Below are 21,729 nucleotides of genomic sequence, written 5' to 3' on the forward strand. Positions count from 1 at the left end.
ACATCTGTGATCTACAGCACAGCTTGCAACAGCACTGGATCCCTAACCCACCAAGAGAGGCTGGGATCAAACCCACATCCTCGCAGACACTGTGTTAGGTTTTCAATCCACTGGGGCCCAATGGGAACTCCCTCAGGCTGATCTTGAACATTTTTAACCTAGACCTATAATGAACTACATCTCTAACGTAACCTGGTACCTTATTTAAAAGGTATAGTATAGACTCTAGGGGTACACATTTCTACTGGTTTGGCATTACTTGGAAGAATTTTCTGTGATCAGATTAGAAAAAAATGTATAATGTATATTATATATATTTTAATATATATGTTAGAGTAAAAGAAATCATGGGTATATATAAATGTTGGTATTTACTATTTAAATTTTAAAATGCAAGAGTTTTACTTAAATGTTTATGTTTCATCTTTGGCTCTTTCTTTTGTTGATAATTCTTAATAACATTAACTAATAATTACTTATTTGCTTTATTCTATTATATAATAATAGTCGTACAATCCATAAACAATTTCAAAATGACCACAAGGAGGTCAGGGCTGGGTAAATACATGTTGCCTATGACAGTGAAATATTACGTTCAAGTTACAACTTAGAGCAGAAGTCAGCAAACTATGTCAAGCAGGCCAGTTCCTGCCCACCAGCTGTTTATAAAAATAAAGTTTTCTTGGAACTCAGTCAAGCTCATTTGTTTACATACTCTCTGTGGTTATGTTCTTGCTATAGTGGCAGGGTTTATTTTGGTTTGAAAAGCCTCAATATTTGCTTTCCTGCCTTTCACAGAGAAGATCTATCAAACCTTACACTAGAGGCAGGCAGCTGACCTCCTGAAGAATCACGGCAAAGATGAGAGATCAGCAAGTACTCCATCAAGAAGGATATGCCACAGAGCTGCCTGCCCCAAGTGCTCCAGAAAACAGCTTATCACCCAAGTGAACATACAAAATAGGCTTTTGATTATGACCTTACAGTCATTTTTAACTTCTTTTTCTTATTCCACATCCCCAATGTGTGAGGCGATTTTTCTGGCCTTCCCTCACCACACTGGACATGTGGAATTATCCCAATTCTCACTGCCTCCAGCACTCTCCCCCATCCAAGCCTCCATTACTTCTTGTATGGGTAAGTACAGAAGTGTTCTCACCTGCCTTTCTGACAGCATCCTTGGCCTCCTACATTCTACTTTTATCACATCATCCAGAATGCAGGTTTTTTTTTTTTTTTTTTTGAAAGCTAGGTAATGATATTCCTAAGTTCAAACCCATCCTCCAATGGCTCACTCAATTAAAAAAAATCTTTATCACATAATCTAGCCCCCTTACCTCTCTGACCTCATCTCCCATCATCCTCCCCTCAGCTCACTCTGTCCTAGACACAATGGCCTTCTTGCTATTCTGCTGACACTGGAAGCTTATTTCCATGCCAGAACCTTTGCACTTACTGCTTTTTCTATCTGGAGTGTCCTTCTTCCTAACATTTACAGAGCCAAGTCCTCCAAGCTTTGGCTCAAATATCACCTTCTAAATAAATCCTTCCCTAACTTTAAATTTGCAACCCTACCTCACCATCCCAGTTTTCCTGTCTTCTTGCCCTCTTTAATACTTCCCCATAACATCGACTGCATTCAAATACACATTGAATGTGCATGTTCATTCATTTTATTATATCCCTCTAAAATATAAGCTAAGCGAAGGCAAGGATTTTTTTTTAAGCTTGTTCTTACTCATTACTGTATCCTTGAAAACAAAAACAATACCTGGTGGGGAGGGATAAATTAGGAATTTGGGAACAATATATACATACCACTATATGTAAAATAAATAACAAGGACTTATTACACAGGAGACAATGTTCAATATTTTATAATAATCTATATGGGAAAAGAATCTGAAAAAAATACATATAACTGAATCACTTTACTATAAATCTGAAATTAACACAACATTGTAAATCAACTACATTTCAATTTTAAAAAACTTTAAAAATAAAAAATAGAAAATAGAAACAAACAAACAAACAAAAAACAGTTCCTGGCACATAGTGCACAGTCAGGAAATATTTTATGACTGAATCAATTGGATTAATCCCTTATTATTTTCTCCTTGTTACTTTTTATGACATTCTAAATATTTTAGAGATACTAGTCACCATGCATAAATAAGGTATAGATGAACAAATTTTAAAACCTAGTGAACTAGAATTTCATACCTTTTGGGATGATGGACAGGGCTTGGTTCATTTCTAATTTAGTTTCATTATATTTAGATAGTTTGTATGACTTTGGCTCTTTTAAATTCATTGAAATTTGTTTTATGGCCTAACACATTTTCTAACCTGGATAATCCACCATGTGATTTTGGAAAGAATATGTATTCAATGTTTATTGATTGGAGTGTTCCTTAAATGTCAGTTAGGTCAAGGTGATGGTTAGTGTTGTTCAGTCTTCTATATCTTTGTTTTCTGTCTAGTTTGCAATCAATTATTGAGAGTTGGATGTAGAAATCTCCTGTTACTATTGTTCAAATGTCTACTTCTCCTTTCACTTCTATTTACTTCTGCATTACATATTCAGAGGCACTCTCATTAGGTGTCTATACATATTTATTATTGTTATACCTTCCTGAAAAGTTGACCCTTTTGTCACTATGATATATTCCTCTTTGTCTCTGGTAATATGTCTATCTTAAAGTCAATTTTTTCTTATTTAATGTAGTCATTCCAGATCCTTGATAGTTAATGTTTGCATGGTGTATTCTTCCTGTATTTTTCCCATCCTTTTACATACAACTTAATGGAGTCTGAATCTACAGTGTGTCTCTTATAGAGAGCATAGGTGGATCTTTATTGTTTTCAGTTTGAGGAGTTTCTATTGAAGCTTAGTGGGTTAAGAACCTGACACAGTGTCCATGAGGATGCAGGTTTGGTCCCTGGCCTTGCTCAATGGGTTAAGGATCCATTGCTACAAGCTGCAACATAGGTCCTGGATGCAGCTCGGATGCTTTGGTGTTGCCGTGGCTGTGGCATAAGCTGGCATCTGCAGCTCCAATTGGACCCATAGCCTGGAACTTCCATATGCCACAGTTACGCCCTAAAATAAAATAAAAAAAATTCTGTTTTCAATCTGACAATGTCTACATTTTCTTTGGGAATAGCCTACTCACATTTTATGTAATTATTGGTATGGTTGGATTATTGTCTGCCATTTTGCTATTTTTTACCAAAGTGGATGCAGCTACAAGTCAAAGATTTTTGGATTCCCTCTTTCCTCATCTGAAGGTTAAATTTCACTAACCAGTGTCTCTCAACTTGTTTCAAATCTCTGTCAATTTCCAGGGTCCTGAGTGGGTTTTTCTGTTGTTATTGTTTTTTTTTTGTAATAGTTATTTCCCCAATACAGTTTTTTTCTACTGTACAGCATGTTGACCCAGTTACACATACATGTACACATTCTATTTTTGTACATTATCATGCTCCATCATAAGTGACTAGACATAGTTCCCAGTGCTACATAGCAGGATCTCATTGTTAATCCATTCCAAAGGAAATAGTTTGTATCTATTAACCACAAGCTCCCCAACCACCCCACTCTCTCCCCCTCCCCCTTGAATAACCACAAGTCTATTCTCCAAGTCCATTAGTTTCTTTTCTGTGGAAAGGTTCATTTGTGCCTTACATTAGATTCTAGATATAAGTGATATCATATAGTATTTGTCTTTCTCTTTCTGACTTACTTAACTCAGTATGAGAGTCTCTAGTTCCATCCATGTTGCCGCAAACGGTATTATTTAGTTCTTTTTTATGGCTGAGTAGTGTTCCATCGTGTATATATACCACATCTGTCTAATCCAATCATCTGTCGATGGACATTTGGGTTGTTTCCATGTCTTGGATATTGTGAATAGTGCTGCAATGAACATGCAGGTGCATGTGTCTTTTTTAAGGAAAGTATTGTCCAGATATATGCCCAAGAGAAGGATTTCTGGGTCATATGGTAGTTCTATGTATAGATTTCTAAGGTATCTCCAAACTGATTTCCATAGTGGTTGTATCAGCTTACATTCCCACCAACAGTGCAGGAGGATTCCCTTTTCTCCACACCCTCTCCAGCATTTGTTATTTGTGGACTTATTAATGATGGCCATTCTGACTGGTGTGAGGTGATATCTCATGGTAGTTTTAATTTGCATTTCTCTAATAATCAGGGATGTTGAGCATTTTTTCATGTGCTTGTTGGCCATCTGTACATCTTCCTTGGAGAAATGTCCATTCAGGTCTTTTGCCCATTTTTCCATTGATTGATTGGCTTTTTTGCTGTTGGGTTGTATAAGTTGTTTATATATCCTAGAGATTAAGCCCTTGTCAGTTGCATCATTTGAAACTATTTTCTCCCATTCTGTGTGTTGTCTTTTTGTTTTCTTTTTGGTTTCCTCTGCTGTGCAAAAGCTTGTCAGTTTGATTAGGTCCCATTGGTTTATTTTTGCTCTTATTTCTTTTTTTTTTTTTTGGTCTCTTTGCTATTTCTTTGGGCCGCTCCTGTGGCATATGGAGGTTCCCAGGCTAGGGGTCGAATCGGAGCTGTAGCTGCCAGCCTATGCCAGAGCCACAGCAACGGGGGATCCGAGCCGCGTCTGCAACCTACACCACAGCTCACAGCAACGCCGGATCATTAACCCACTGAGCAAGGGCAGGGATCGAACCCACAACCTCATGGTTCCTAGTCAGATTCGTTAACCACTGCGCCACGACGAGAACTCCCTGCTCTTATTTCTATTGCTTTGTGAGACTGACCTGAGAAAATATTCATAAGGTTGATGTCAGAGAATGCTTTCCCTATGTTTTCTTCCAGGAGTTGGATGATGTCTCGTCTTATATTTAAGTCTTTAAGCCATTTTGAGTTGATTTTCATGGTGTGAGGGTGTGTTCTAGTTTCATTGATTTGCATGTAGCTGTCCAGGTTTCCCAGCAATTCTTGCTGAAAAGACTGTCTTTTTCCCATTTTATGTTCTTGCCTCTTTTGTCTAAGATTAATTGACCATAGGTGTCTGGGTTTATTTCTGGGTTCTCTATTCTGTTCCATTTTTCTGTATGTCTGTTTTGGTACCAGTACTGAGTGTTCTTTTGTTTGTTTGTTTGTTTGTTTGTTTGTTTTGATAATTTTCTATAGCTTTATAGTTGCTTCTTGAGGAAAGAATATGGTATGGTTTTCCCTCTATTTTGCTAGAAATCTTTAATTTTACAAGGCTTTTGCAATAGTTCAGGATAAAACAAAGACAGTTTGAACTAAAAATGAATATTGACAAAGATCATAGAATGGACTTAATACGTATTTAAAAGTTAAAATAGAAAAAATTTGAGGATTATTTGCATTTGGGAATAATGAATTCCATCCAGATCAATATAATAGAATGATTGAAATTATAGGTTTAAATCCAAAGTATGGCACTTTGGGCTCAGTGATCTGTTGAATACTGTTTCCTCATATGAAAAACAGTGATAATAAGCATTCTCAATGTGGGGACTCAACACAACAATGCATAAAATATTGTTTGTATAGTACCTAACATCTTATAATTAAAAAATATATATAGCTATGACCTTACCATTATTATGTCATATTCTGCCCCTATCAGATTTTTGTTAAAGGCCACTAAAAACTGATCAGAGTCACCTGGAGCATATTCCATAAGACTCTGTAAGAAATTAGAGTACTTCTAATTCTCACAAATCACCAATGGGATAAATTTAAGCAACACTCTTGAAACAATTAAGAAACATATTATTTTCTATATTGAAAGTTCTAAATATATTGTGGCATAATTGTCACATTAGAAAGGAATATGATATTTTTAAGAGAAGCTGTCAATTACTTTTAAAATAGCTGTCAAATTTTTCTCCCTATTTAAGATATTCCAAAGAGAGATTTAAAATAACATTTATTTCCTTTCCAATTTTCCTCATTCCTTCAGCAAACACTGATTATTTCCCCTAGTGTCCTGAATGGAGATGCAAATCAATGTGGATTTATGGTTATTATTTGATTAGTATACCTGAATCATTAATGATAGGAGCTCAACTCTTAAAATACTTTGAATAAAGAGCTGCTGTCACAGATCACACAAAGGGAGACCAACAATGCAAGGCTTCATTTCTACACATTAATATTAACTACTAATTCATGCCCTAGATCTTATTTCAAGAGAAAAATCAAATGAATTCTAAAATGCATCATGAGGGTCATATTTTCATTTATTTTTGGTTATTTATAATTTATACTTCCCATCCTTCTAAAATATATTTGAAATTTCTTTTAATAAATGCATAAGAACATAAAAGATAAAGTCAAAAAGAGATCAGGAAAGAGAAAGCAAAAGGGGTAGAGATTAGTCTTCCCAGAAACTGGGGTCAGAGGTCATTAAGACTGAACATTTCTTCAATCTCTGACCTTCCCAGCAGCCAAGAGAAAAAGTGAAATAATGGATCACATATTATCACATCTGATTAAAGGAAAGGTAATAGTTCTGCAGATAACACAAATTTTTCTTACACCAAATCTTGAAGGAATTCAATTTGACAAGACCTATTCAAGACAAATTGTGCAGCACAGAAAATAAAGTTTTCCTTAGCAGTTTCAACAGATTAAAAACATATTTTTACAGTCATTTCTCAATGATCGCTTAATGAAAAATGAAGGAAACAATATTAAATATTAGTCCAGAGAATGCTTTTAATGATAACATCAACTGTTTTAATTCCCATATCTAAACCTCTGCAGACTCAACTCATTCCATTCTTCCCATAGCAATGCTTGTTTCCAGAACTCTCCTCTGTAGCCTCTTACAGACTACTCACTATCAATTACCTTCTTCTCTGATCACCCCTGTCCTGGTGTAGCCCTAAAGTTCTATCCTTAGCTTTTTCTTCCTCTACAATTTCCTTAACACCCATGCCAACTACATACCAATGACCCAAACATCCAAATGACCGTCCTAGGGCTCTTTCCTTAGGTTTAGCCTTTCCCATTAATTCCTAAGTATTTGATAGATATCTAAAATGTATTGTTCCTATAAATATTTATTTTCCTTCTGTATTTTCTATCTTGAAAAGTCACACCATTACCCAGACTTTACCATCTCTTTCTCAACTCAGTCTCCTTACCAGTTTCCCTATCTAACCAATCTTTCTCATCCTCGCCATGACTGTCTTATTTTGAGCTCTTACTATCCTTTGCCTTTTTATTTGTGTGCAAGTCTCCTTGTCAGCAGTGAGTGCTTGAAGGCAGAGGACTGATTCACCTTTATCCCCAGCACCACGTACAGATGGAACCCAGTATACCATTGGTTAAGGAAATACACATTTACTGAATGAATAAAGACGTAATCCCGTGAGAAGGTAATGAAAGTACTGTTATGCTCTTCACATATTTCATCAAACCTAAGAAGCTCAATTGTAAGATACATTATTAGTTTATGAGCTATTAAGAAAAAGATGAATAAGATACCACTGATTGTGAAATTGATGAAATGTGATGTATGTTATCTAAGTTAAATTGTATCTCATTACAATGATCTCAAAAAAACAAAACAAAACAAAAAACTAAGGAGCTTTAAAACCTCAAAATAAATAGCTAATAGTAAACAAAACAAAACAAAAAACCTGAAACCACTTTCTCTGGTTAACTTGTATAGCCCTGTTTAGCACAGTTTGGATTGTAATAAAAACATATATTTTGTGATGTTAATTAAAGCAAGATTCACACGTTCCAGGTGCTGTTTCTTCTTTCACCTTCTCCTGGTTCTATTTTGACTATCACCACACCCAAAGAGAGTCTGTCTGAATCTGCCTGGGCTGCCATAACAAAACCAATAGACTTGATGGATTGTTTAAACAACAGAATTCTATTTTCTCACAGGTCTTTGGGTTGGAAGTCTGAGATCAAGGTGCCAGCATGGTTGAGTTCTAATGAGACCTCTCTTCCTGGCTAGCATTTGGCCACCTTCTTACTGTGCTTTTACATGTCAGAGAAAGAGAGAGTTCTGTTTTCCCTTCCTCTTTTTGTAAGGACACCAATCCCTTCATTGGGCCCCATTCTCATGACTTAATCTAAACTTAACTATCTCTTAAGGCCCTACCTCCAAATACTATCACATTAGGGGTGAAGGTTTTAACATATGAATTTTGAGGCAATGTAAATATTCAGTCCATAAGAGAGTTCAAGTGAAGAGCCTGGCTCAATTTCTGCCCCTGCCTGGACTTCCACTCTTATTTTTTAAATCTTAGCTACAGGAGATAGAGAAAATTACCCCCTTTTGCTAATCTAGAGATGACAGCCTGTTGCTTGTCTTCCTTTTTAAGGATTGTGCTTTGAGGCCACATACACATGGAATGATTCACTAATTCACTGATGCTTCCAAAGCTCTGCTCATTTATCCTCAGACTCTGCTAGAAGAGGTAATGAAATGGCAGCTGTTTCTAGAGGCACAAAAAGAAAATCAACACTGCTGGGGTGGGAGTAGAGGAATTAATCATTGACTCATTCAATGTTGATAGGATGCCTACTATTTTCCAGGCATCATGTCATAGGCTTTGGTCTTATGATTTTAAGTGGTATACTACTCCAGAAATTTCTCTTCAGAGATCCAGAAATGCCTCCCGAGCATTCAAAATATCTTAGAAATTTAACTTCGCTTTACAATTACTCTATAATGCCAAACTTCCAGTTCCACTTGTGCTTTAGGGAAGCAGAGAAATGGGGAGGTATTTCTAACAGTTTCTGCCTCATAATCCCCAAAGAAAACACTCTTACATGATTCCTCCGCACTACATCCACTTAATTCTAGAGTCAAGTAGGAAAAAGAGCTTTGGGGGCTTCATATCCACCCTATAGCTGTACTTTTATGATTCACTTTCCTATTAAAATAATAGCTTAAGTAATAGCCCTGTATATACACATGGTTTTCTTTGCCTGAATTTATTTAAAGATGCTGAAGGAAAAGAGAAAGATGAAGAGTAGCTTGATCCCAGACTCGTGCCAGCTATGGCTAGTTTTGCACACTTTTCCTTTGTAAAAAATATTAATAATAATAATCTGCTTTTGGTAACTGTGTGTTCTTCGATGTACTTGCTTTTTTTCTATGTATTTTCTCAAATGATTAACTGAACTGCTGCTACTGGTACAAATGATGATGATGATGATAGGAAAGAACTTTATATTGGTTAACATGTTACAGGCTTTAGGCTGAGAACTTTATTTCCAATAATAATCCCATGAAGTATAACTATTATTAAGTAATTTGGGATTAAGAAAATAAGGTTTACAGATGTGAGTAATTTGCCTAGGGTTAGCTAGCTGGGAAATGACAGAGCTGGGATGCAAAGCAAGGTCGCAAGGTCTGCTCATTCCAGAGCCCATGCATATAACTATGGTGGGTTTAGACAATTTAGGGATTTACCATTAGAAGGCTCTGGGTTTGGGCCTAACTCCAACAGTTCCTATTTGGTCTTGGGCAATTTGCAGAACTTCTAAAACTTAGAGTCTTTATTTGCAGAAAATTAGGGTAATATGTTTTTCCTTAAGGTTTGTTGTGATTATTTGTAAATATAATGAAAGAACATGGTCTTAAGTTGGTTACTGTTTTTCTTTCCTTTTAGAATTGACCTGCTAACAATTTCTGGGGCTTACAGTAAATTATTGCTCTAACATTTAAAACTGAGATTTTAAAATTAATAGACCCTTAATTTCATTGAAAAATTTTAGTTTTTATTTTGGTTTTGTTTTGCTTTTTAGGGTCGTACCTGTGGCATATGGAAGTTCTCAGGCTAAGGGTTGAATCAGAGTTGCAGCTGCAGACCTACACAACAGCCACAGCAACACCAGATCCGAGCAATGTCTGTGACCTACACCACAGCTCACAGTAATGCCAGATCCTTAACCCACTGAGCAAGGCCAGGGATTGAACCCACATCCTCATGGATACTAGTCTGGCTTATTACTACTGAGCCACAACAGGAACTTCTGAAAAGTTTTACATTTATAGAAAAATTGAACAGATAGTTTGTCCTTTGCAAAATGTCATAGAGTTGGACATTCTATTCATTATATCATTCTAGTCATTATATGTAGACTTTCAGATTTTTTTTCACTTAGCAACATTCATTTAAAGTTTCCTTCATGTATTTGAGAGCTTATTTCTCTTATTAGTGAATAACACTCCATTGTATGTATGTGTCACAGTTTTTCCATTTACCTTGAGCAATTGAAGTCTGCTATAAACATTTGTTCACAGGTTTTTATGTGGACATAAGTTTTCAAATTAAATGGGTAAATATCTAGGAGCATGATTGCTGGATCATACAGTAAGACTATGTTTAGCTTTCTAAGAAACTGCCAAACTATCTTCTTATATGGGTAGACCATTTTTTCATTCCCAGTAACAATGACTGGGAGTTCCTAATCCTTCACATCTTTTCCAGCATTTGCTAATGTGAACTGTTTGGAGTTTAGCCTTTCTAACAGGTATGTATTAATATCCTTGGTGTAATTTTCAATCCCCTTATGACATATGATACTGAGCATATTTTCATATGCTTATTTGCCATCTGTAGATATTCTTTCATGAGGTATCTGTTCAGATTTTTTGCCCATTATTTAATTAGGTTGTTCATTTTCTTAATGTTGAGTTTTAAGTGTTCTTTGTATATTTTGGATTCAAATCTTTTATTAGGTGCTTTACAAATATGTTCTTCTAGTCTGTGGCTTATCTTTTCAATCTCTTCATGATATCTTTTTTTGTCTTCAACTTTATTTAATTTTATTTTTATTATATGTCTCAGGTATACGGTACTGTAATTCAGCATTGGTCTACACTACAAAGTGACCACCAGTGCCTTCACAGTGTATTTTGCAGAACAAGAAGGTTTTAATAACAATATAGCCCAACATATTTTTTCTCCTTTTGGTGTTATATCAAAAAAAAAAAAAGCGCTCATTGCTAAATCCAAGGTCAGCTAGAGTTTTCTCTATTTTATATTTTAGGAGTTTTATAGTATTGCATTTTACATTCATGTCTGTGATCCATTTTGCATTAATTTTTGTGAAAAGTATAAGGTATGTGTCTAAATTCATTTTTATCACATAATATCCAATTGTTCCCATATGATATGCTGAAAAGACCCCATTTACCTGTGTCTTTTAAATAACTTTCTTTTCTGTTCAGATTGCTTAAGTTTACCCTGATTGAGTTTTCTTTAGCAGTTCTGCACATACTTTTGCTACTTAGAGGCAGCCTATTCTAATCAACAGCACAGTATGGGCTCTAATTTGGACCTAAACTATTGATGATGTTTTTTCTTGTTTGTGACCTATAGGATAATGCTTAAAAATTCTGCTAAAATAAAGTGGAATAAAAAATTGAGAATGATCTCAAAGGAAGACCCATGCCTCAAGGTCTTTTAAGAAAATTGCACAAGATAATTGCTTGTCAATTATTTGCTTGAAGGGTATTCTTTCCAGCTCCAGGGGAAAAAAAAAAAAAAAAAAAAAAGGCCGGCTTTTTTTAATCTCATTCTCTATATCACCAATCTGTATATATTTTGACAGCTTCTGACTAGGTAGTAGAATTCAATCTTGTCCAGTGGGTGTTTTAGTCACTTCTGGCCTTTCTTTTCAGGCTGCTTCCACAACTCTTTTCTGCTTTCTGTTAAACATAAACTCACAGAGTGAGCCAAAATCTTTTCATAATGCCTTCCCACAACCTACCAATGAGAAAAGTTGCTGAAATATCTCACCTACAAATGTTTGTACATTTTGCAGAGCACTACTCTTTCAACCAAAGAATATTCAGTTGCTTGGAGAATGTCAAGATGAATTGAATGGATAAACTTAGAAGATAACTTACATCACCATCACCTCCCGAGTCTTCGGCTTCTGAGATTGCCTTTTGAGGATGGTGATGCTATTGCAACAAGAATTCAAGATGCATTCAGTTATATATAATTAAAAAATGGAACATAGTGTTTTAACCAGGAAAGGGATTTATATTCTCAAGTAATAAGAGATTTATGTTTGGCAGTGCACCAATGGTACAGACATTCAAACAACTAGTCTCTCTCAATCTTCCTTCTTTATTGTTCTTGGTGTGTGGTCACAAAGTGGCCACTGCCTGTCTGGCCATTGCAGCTGGATTTTAGGCAGGAAAATAAATGGGATAGATTTATCAAGCTAACAAAATCTCCCCAGAAGTCCCAGTAGTCTCCTACTTATATCTCATTAGGCAGATTTATGTCACATGGGCACTTATAACTACAGGAAACACTGGGGCATGAAACATTTTATTTTTATCCATGTGGATCACTGCCTTATTATCTTCTTTTTAATAATGAAGAAGGGGACAAAAGGTAAGGGTTGGGTATTGCACTGTCTGTGATATAAATCTTGCCTGCTCAACTGCTTTGAAGCTTGGTGGCACATAGGTTGAGCAACCAAAACAAAACAAACAAAAAAATAATAACGCTTTAGTTATAACATACATTATAAGGTACGTAGATCCACAATCATTTTAATAGTAAAGAGGATGATTAAATTTGATTTCCCTATAGCCCCATGTTTTTAAGCAGACTGTGTAATAAAACACTTTCTATATCCTAAGGTAGGCCTGGGTTAATACTATTATGTTTTAATTGGTTCCTATCCTTACAATTCCTATCCACTTCTAATTCAGCCTCCACACACCTGATTATGCCTAACAAACTTATGTCATTACTTTGTGACATCTCCTTCAGCAAAAAAGCACTAATTTATTCGCTAGATGAATCGGGCTCTCCTTAATACTCCAGCCTGGATTTTTGCTTCCTCTTCCCTCATATCTAACATTTACCAAAAAACTTAATAAGAGTTCTACTTCGTGGGATTTTTACTAGAATTAAACAAGATGTAGAGCCAAGCCCATCCTTTCCAACTTCTTAATGGATGTTCTCAGGACTAGATTTTTTTTTCTTTTCTTTTTCTTTTTTTTTTTTTTTTTTTGCCTTTTTAGGGCTGCACCCACAGCATATCCCAGGCTAGGGGTCGAATCAGAACTGTAGCTGTTGGCCTGCGCCACAACCATAGGAACGTGGATCCGCTTATGTGACCCACACCACAGTTTATGGCAACACCAGATCCTTACCCCACTGAGCAAGGCCAGGAATCAAACCTGCATCTTCATGGATGCCAGCCAGATTTGTTTCCAGTGAACCATAATGGGAACTCCTAGATTTCCCTTTCTTATTCTCTCCTCTTCATCAGGCCAACTCCCTTTCATTAAACTATAACAAACAACAAAACTAAGAGAAAAAAAATCACCTCAGTTCAGATACCGCTTCTTCACAGATGCCTTCCCCTGGCTTTCTTCTGTGCTCTCGTAAGACTGTGTGACTAAATATCATAGAATCCAGGTCTTCCCACTGAAATTATCTTTGTGGAGGTTTGTACAATGATAGAGCTAGTCTGTTGCTTGTGCTTCTTTGAATGACTGTAATGTCAGTGTTACTAGATTCACTATGATATAGTAGGTGCCAAATAAACTGCTGACAAAAGTAATGCATCATACAAGTTGTGCCTTGGTATCCACTGGAAATTGCTTCCATGACCCCCCAATGGATACCAATTCCCTCAAATACTCAAGTTCCTTAGATAAAATGTTCTCATACAATCAGCCTTCAACATCCATGGGTTCAGAAGGCTGATCATATACATGTGCCCTTTAATTACAGAAAAGGCAATCTTGTCTCAGTATGTCAAAACTATTTTCTCTATTAATCATTTAAATTCACACAGAAATTAATTTCACCAATGAAGCAAGTTTTATCTCTTATAACCACTGAAGAAATTGCACAGCAAGAAAAATGAATCATTTAGAAATTCTTAGAAAAATCATAACATGTAATAATTTGAGGGTAGAAATGACATTGGGAAGTAAATGTTTTTTAAAAAATCCAGCTTGAAATGGAATATATTTTTTCCTTCTTTTTCTGAGTTTGCCCTCATGTTTATAGAATATAGTTAATGTCTATTTAGAGAGTTCTTATATTGGTCCTGGCAAGAACAAATGAATTTTTCCAGGCTTATATCTAGTGTTTATCACACTCCTATAATATGGCTAGAAAATCTTTATTATGCTTCTACAAAATGTATTTTAATATATTGTATACAGGGATTTAGTAAGGATGCTCCTGTTTCTCTTCATATCTCAAAACTGAGAGATACCCTTGCACTCCTCATCTCCTTACTCATTTACTGACTTTACTTTATGAAAAGTAAAGTCAAAAGTAAGTCACTTGCCCAAGATGATACAGGACTAATGGCAGAGAGATGCTAGAACTGGGACACAGGATCCAAGCTACTCTTTTCTGAAAGAAACTCAGGAATATTGCAAATCCCATTGCGGTGGCTCTATTCCATGTCAATTTACATAAGCTGGAACTACACTTCCCACAATCCCTTTCCCTGATTATTTCCTTGTTAGAGTTAGCCAAAAAAAAAAAAAAGTGTGAGAGATCTGAAGGGCAGAAGCCAAGTAGCTGACATTAAACCTTGAAAGTCACAGTGATCAGATGTGTGAACTAGAAAGGCAAAGCAGCACTGGATTCCAACCTGTCTTCACTGGCCCTCCCTCTCTCCATGCCCAGCTCTCCTTCCCATCTGCTGATTCTGTTGGTTGGTAGTGGCCCCAGACACAGGAAAAAAACAGGCTTCCTTAATCCTTTCTACCAATGTGACTGTGCCTGGCCCCACTCTAGTAACTGGATGTCTCCAGGTGTACAAGGCCTGTTAGTGACTTCTCTCTGAACATGAGTCCTCCTCACAGGTACTCCATCCCATGACTCCACAACTGCTGGAGTTAGTTTTCCACAATCAGTTCCTCTTCCCATACCACTCATAGTTTTTCTGCTTCCCTGACTGAACTCTGTACACTCAATTAACACATTACTTGGGGTATCTTGCACATCATTTTTTGGAGGAAAAAAAGAAGTTTTGCTAAGCCGACATTTAGCAGATATTAATTACAATGGAAGAAGATGTATGGCATAAATTATCATACAGATTTACATATACAGATCAAGATTAAGTTTTAAAATATAAATTTGTACAATGAAAGCCTAATATAAGATGGTTTTGTTTCCCAAAGAATATCAATAAGCAAAGCACACAAAACTTAGACCTATTATTATATGAGCAAGAATATTTACTAAAATATCTAGGTTCTGCAATAGAGAATTCTTTAAACCTCTTATTTACTACACTTATTTGTGAACAGAAACTATTTTTTTTCCAAATGTGGGGTATGGTTCATACCTACATATTATACTCAACAAACCAGTGATCTACAGTTTGCCAATTTAGGAAAAATAGCATTTTAAAAAATACTAAAAGTTTAGATTACAATTTAAGGAGGATATTTTTTTCTGTCTCTTGGCATGAATAATATAAATGAATTCTACTGGATTTTAATTGTAAAATACCAATGATAAGAAAGGCCTCGAAGGCATTACTCAGTTGAAAACATAAGCACATTTTTTTTTAGCTGATTCAAGGAATACTCACCTGTTGATTGAGTGAATAAGTGAATGAATGAATAGAGTCTCTTTCTCTCTCCCACAGTAAGTATAGAGCAGGGTTACTGCTAATGACATGAACCTGATTCTCCTACTTCTTGTTATTATGTACTGCCACTGTACACACACAGCCAGGCTATTTCTGAAAAATGTTGGTATGACTACACCCTTCAATATTTCTTCCACATTGAACATAAATATAATCTAGGCATAAATCATCAAAAGTAAATATCAGTGAGCACTTTAATCCTTAATAATAAATCAGGAAAATGGGGAGTCTATGCCTGATGATGAAGTTTTAGTGTAGGTCAAACCAGCAGTTTGCTGAAGAGGCGGCACTTTAAAAAACAAGGAGTGTTTTGTTAATGACACAGACTTCCAATCTAGGGTAGAGATTTTTGCACCTATTTCTATCTTTCCTGGTTATTAAGTGTTGATGCTGTTTTCTTCAGCAAGTCAAGTAAAATAAGAATAAGGTTTTAGAAGTTCCCATTCTGGCTCAGTAGAAATGAATCTGACTAGTAACTGTGAGGATGCAGGTTTGATCCCTGGCATCACTCAGTGGGTTAAGGATCTGGTGTTGCCATGAGCTGTAGTGCAGGTTGCAAATGTGGCTTGGATCTGGCATTGCTGTGGCTGTGGCATAGGCCAGTGATTACAGCTTTGATTGGACCCCTAGCCTGGGAACATCCATATGCCTCAGATGCAGCCCTAAAAAGACAAAAAAAAAAAAAGATAAGGTTTTGTTGCTTGTTTGTTTGCTTGAGGATGCCCACTATCCAAAGGAAATGAGTTATATGCTAAACAGTACAGAAAACTCAATCATAAGAAACATTGTTCATCAAATAATTTCTATTTAATAGGCTAGATAAGTATAAGGTTATTTCTGGAACCTATCCCATGTGAAATGTAGATTAAGTTCTGACAAAGTTAAGAAGAGGAAGAAATAACCTCCAAATGGAAAGATTAGGGAAGCTTTCTTGGAGTAGGTGGCATCTGAGCAAAATCTTAAAGAAAAAGTCATTTTGGGAGTTGTGAAAAATAGTTTAAACAAACTAAGGAAGGCAAAAGCCTGGAAGTAGGCTTACCAGATAAAATCTAGGATTGTTAGACAAATTCAGATTTCAAATAAACAAGAAAAAATTTGGTACAGGAATGTACCATATACTATTTAGTACATACACTAAAAATTATTTGTTATTCATCTTAAATTAAAATTTAACAGAGGCTCCTATATTTCTATTCATTAACTTTGACCTGGAAAGAAAAACACATGTGTGAAACACTATAAAAAGGGGTGGTTCAATCATCAAAAAGTCTACAAACAATAAGTGCTTGAGAGGGTGTGGAGAAAAAGGAACCCTAGTACACTGTTGGGGGGAATGTAAATTGGTGCAACCACTGTGGAAAGCAGTATGGCGATTCCTCAGAAAACTCAAAATAGAACTATCATTTGATCCAGCAATCACACTCCTGGGCATCTACCCAGAGAAAACCACGACTCCCAAAGACACATGTACTCCAATGTTCATTGCAGCACTCTTTACAATAGCCAAAACATGGAAACAACCTAAATGTCCATTGACAGAGGAGTGGATCAAGAAGATGTGGTACATGTACACAATGGAATATTACTCAGTCATTAAAAAGAACGGAATACCAGCATTTTTAGCAACATGGATGGACCTAGAAACTATCATGCTAAGTTAAGTCAGCCATACAATGAGACACCAACACCAAATGCTTTCACTGACAAGTGGAATCTGAAAAAAGGACAGACCAAACTTTGCAGAACAGATGCTGACTCACAGACATTGAAAAACTTATGGTCTCCAAAGGAGACAGTTTGGGGTGTGGGGTGATGTGCTTGGGCTGTGGGATGGAAATCCTGTGAAATCAGATTGTTATGATCATTCTACAGCTACAGATGTGATAAATTCATTTGAGTAATAATAAAAAAAAGGGGGGGGGTTCAATTGGTGTTTTGGATTGAATTAGCTTCTCCCAAAATCATATGCTTAAGTCCTGGCCCCTGGTACTTCAGATCATGAATTTATTTGGAAACAGGGTCTTTATAGGGGCAATCAAGGGAAAAATAAGTTCATTAGAGTGGGTTCTTAATTCAATATGATTTGTGTCCACATAAAAGGGGGAGTTTTGGACATAGAGACAGACTTTGTATAGAAGGAAGATAGTGTGAAGACGGAGGCAGAAATTGAAATCATGCTGTCCCAGGCCAAGGTGTCTGGAGCTACCAGAAATTAGAAGAGTCAAGTTAGGAGGCTTCTTCAGTGGATTCAGAGGGAGTGTGGCCCTGCCAGCTCCTCAGTTTCAAACTTGAAGCCCCCAGAACTATGAGACATTGAATTTCTATTGTTTTAAGGCACCTAGCTTTCAACACTTAGTTATGGAAGACCAGGAACCTAAAAGAGTTGGCTATTAGCAAAAGTAGATTTCAAAGGAAAAGACAGGAGGTTTTTGAGCTGAGGTAAGACTATAGGGAGGCTGGAACACTCAGGAAAAGAGTTTAAACTCCCTTTGTTTCCTGTACATTCTTTTATTTTCTGTAATCATTTATTTTTTAAATTTTTTATCATAGTTGATTTACAATGTTCTGTCGATTTTTGCTATATGGCAAAGTGACCTAGTTATACGTGTATGTGTGTGTGTGTGTGTGTGTGTTCTTTTTCTCACATTATCCTCCATCATGTTCCATCACAAGTGATTAGATATAGTTCTCTGTGCTATACAGCAGGATCTCATCCCTTATCCACTCTAAATGTAAGTTTGCATCTACCAACCCCCAACTCTGAGTCCATGCCAATTCCCCCCTCCTCCCTTGGCAACCACAAGTTTGTTCTCCATGTCCATGAGTTTGTTTCTTTTCTGTAGATAGGTTCATTTGTGCAATATACTAGATTCCAGATATGTGATATCATATGATATTTGTTCCTATACATTCAAAAATGGAAAAAATTTACTTGCTGCTGGTTCCTATAGCAATGGCCATAAGGAAAACTAACCCATGGTCCAAGCATATCATATCTTATTTTCCTAGAACATTTATTTTGTTTTTATGTGAAAATAAAACAAGAAAAGGAGCTGTTACCAAGTGAAATGCAAAATATACACAAGTTTTTAGGACAAAATAAGACTCAAAATAAATTTTAAGTTCTATTTCCTCCTTCAGTTTAGGCCCCTAATTCCTCAGAAATAGTATTTTACCTTCCTTTTTCATTGTACATATTTTAGCTAAAAAGTGTTAGGCAGTATTTAATTAGTGAAGAGCCACAGAAGTTTTAGAACAGATACTCAAAGATTTTAGGTATAAGGAAAAACAATACAAAATAATATATTCCTGTATGCAAGAATTCAGCAGTCAAATTCTATAAACAAGACACAAGAGAGAAACATAATGATAAATAACTGTTCAAGATAATAAAAAAAGTAAAAGTTTATGATAAATTAACCAAATAAACTTTTTCTCTGTAGATATTAAAATACTATAGTGATCAGAGAAGGCATCATGATGAGATATATTTTTTTTGGCATAGCCTAGAAACAGACTTGGAAAGTGTGTGTAATATCATTTCCATTATTATTTTGAAGTAAGCTATATAAAACTCCACTCAGTAGTTTTTTTTGTTTTTTGTTTTTTGTCTTTTTGTCTTTTTGCCATTTCTTGGGCCACTCCCACGGCATATGGAGGTTCCCAGGCTAGGGGTCCAATCGGAGCTGTAGCCACCAGCCTACGCCACAGCCACAGCAATGCGGGGATCCGAGGCACGTCTGCAACCTACACCACACACAGCTCATGGCAACACTGAATCCATAACCTACTGAGCAAGGCTAGGGATCGAACCCGAAACCTCATGGTTCCTAGTCAGATTTGTTAACCACTGAGCCACAACGGGAACTCCCCACTCAGTATTTTTAAAAAATCTGCAAGTATGTGTGGGTACTTGAAAATAAGAAAAGTGTATCCAATAATGGGTTTATATAATTTTGATAATTTTGAGAATGCACTCTCAACTAAAGATGATATACAAAGTCAGTTCAGCATATTCTTCAGTTTTTCATTCAAACCATACTTAGTTATAGGAAAAACATTCTTTAAGAAATAGTATTTGGGGAGTAACCCCAGCAAGTTGCTATACTTAGTTATAGGAAAAACATTCTTTAAGAAATAGTATTTGGGGAGTAACCCCAGCAAGTTGCTAAGTTAGTTATCTTTGCTAAGGGGCCAAGGTTGCTCTAGCTTATGAGTGTGAAATGATTCTGTGCAAGGCTTTGGAAAGTTGACATGGAATGAATCCATTTACTCCCATTCCAAAAAATGGTTTCTTTTTTATTTTTATGTTTTTTAATTTTTTTATTATACTTGTCTTAAAATCTTCTATCAATTTCTGCTGTACAGCAAAGTGACTCAGTCTCTCTCTCACACACACACACATATACAATCTTTTTCTCACCATCATGTTCCATCACAAGTGACTAGATATAGTCTGTACAGCAGGATTTCATTGCTTATCCACTGCAAATGCAATAGTTTGCATCTACTAACCCCAAACTCCCATACCATCCCACTCCCTTCCCCTCCCCCTTGGCAATCAGAAGTCTGTTCTTCATGTCCATGATTTTCTTTTCTGTGGAAAGGTTCATTTGTGCCATATAGTAGATTCCAGATATTAGTGATATCGTATGGTATTTGTCTTTATCTTTCTGACTTACTTCACTTAGTATGAGGGTCTCTAGCTCCATTCATGTTGCTGCAAATGGCATTATTTTGTTTTTTTTATATGGCTGAGTAGTATTCTATTGTGTATATATACCACATCTTCTGAATCCATTCATCTTTTGATGGACATTTATGTTGTTTCCATGTCTTGGCTATTGTGAATAGTGCTGCAATGAACATACAGGTGCATGTATATATTTCAAGGAAAGTTTTGTCAGGATATATGCCCAAGAGTGGGATTGCTGATCATATGGTAGTTCTACATTTAGTTTTTTGAGGCACATCCATACTGTTTTCCACAGTGGTTGTACCAATTTACATTCCCACCACTAGTGCAGGAGGGTACCCTTTTCCTGACACCCTCTTCAGCACTTGTTATTTGTTGACTTTTTAATGATAGCCATTCTGACCAGTGCGAGGTGCTACTTCATTGTAGTTTGATTTTCATTTCTCTATTAATTAGTGATATTGAGGATTTTTTCATGTGCCTGTTGGCCATCTGTTTTGAGGAAATAAATAATAACAGATAAAACTCATTATGAATCTACTGGGACTGGATAGCATTTAATTGCAAATGATTTCCTTGAAGAATTTATATTCTATCTTTACCAAAAAGTTATAGCTTTACACAACTTCCAAACAATTTCAGAAGATGATAAAACATGAAAAACATGAAAATTGTAAGAATAATACAAATTAAGATTCCAGGAGTAACCAATTAAAGTCATAAAGTCCTGTGTGTGCTTTTTTGAAAAGATTTGCTGCAATTCTTTTTTCTTATCTTCTTAGGTGTTAGGAAATAAAACAAGATTAGTTGTAGTTATGCTTCTCAAACTTTAATGTGTATGTAAATCACCTAGGATCTTGGGAAGATTCTAATTCAGAAAGTCTGGCCTGAGATGCTGCATTTCTAGAAATCTTCTAGATTCTACCAATACTGCTCTTTCATGAACAGTACCTTGAATATCAAGGAGTTATTATGTATTTAAAATCACTGGGCTACTAGTCTTTCTATTCAATTGTTGTCTACTCCAGTAAGTTATGTGTGGAGTCCTTTATGACAATAATAATATCTTATGCATTTGTGCAATAAAAGATAGCTGGATACAGATCATGAGATTATTATTAGTTTTCTTTTACCAAAATAAAATATTGCTCTAACAAAGAATGTACCACCTCTAACCAAGTTTGTACCATCGTGAAAATCATGAGGGAAGAATAAGGCCATGGTCTAATCAACATATTTACTGCCACATAAAGGGAGAATAAAGCATAATAAGGTATGATATACTGTGTCAAATATTCTGGAAAGGATGAGATTTAGGAAAGAAAAAGAAAAAATTTAGGAAAAGTTTTGAACCTAAAGAGATTAAGGTTTTTGATTC

The sequence above is a fragment of the Phacochoerus africanus genome, chromosome 1 (genome assembly GCF_016906955.1).
Source record: "Phacochoerus africanus isolate WHEZ1 chromosome 1, ROS_Pafr_v1, whole genome shotgun sequence".
Classification (NCBI taxonomy): domain Eukaryota; kingdom Metazoa; phylum Chordata; class Mammalia; order Artiodactyla; family Suidae; genus Phacochoerus; species Phacochoerus africanus.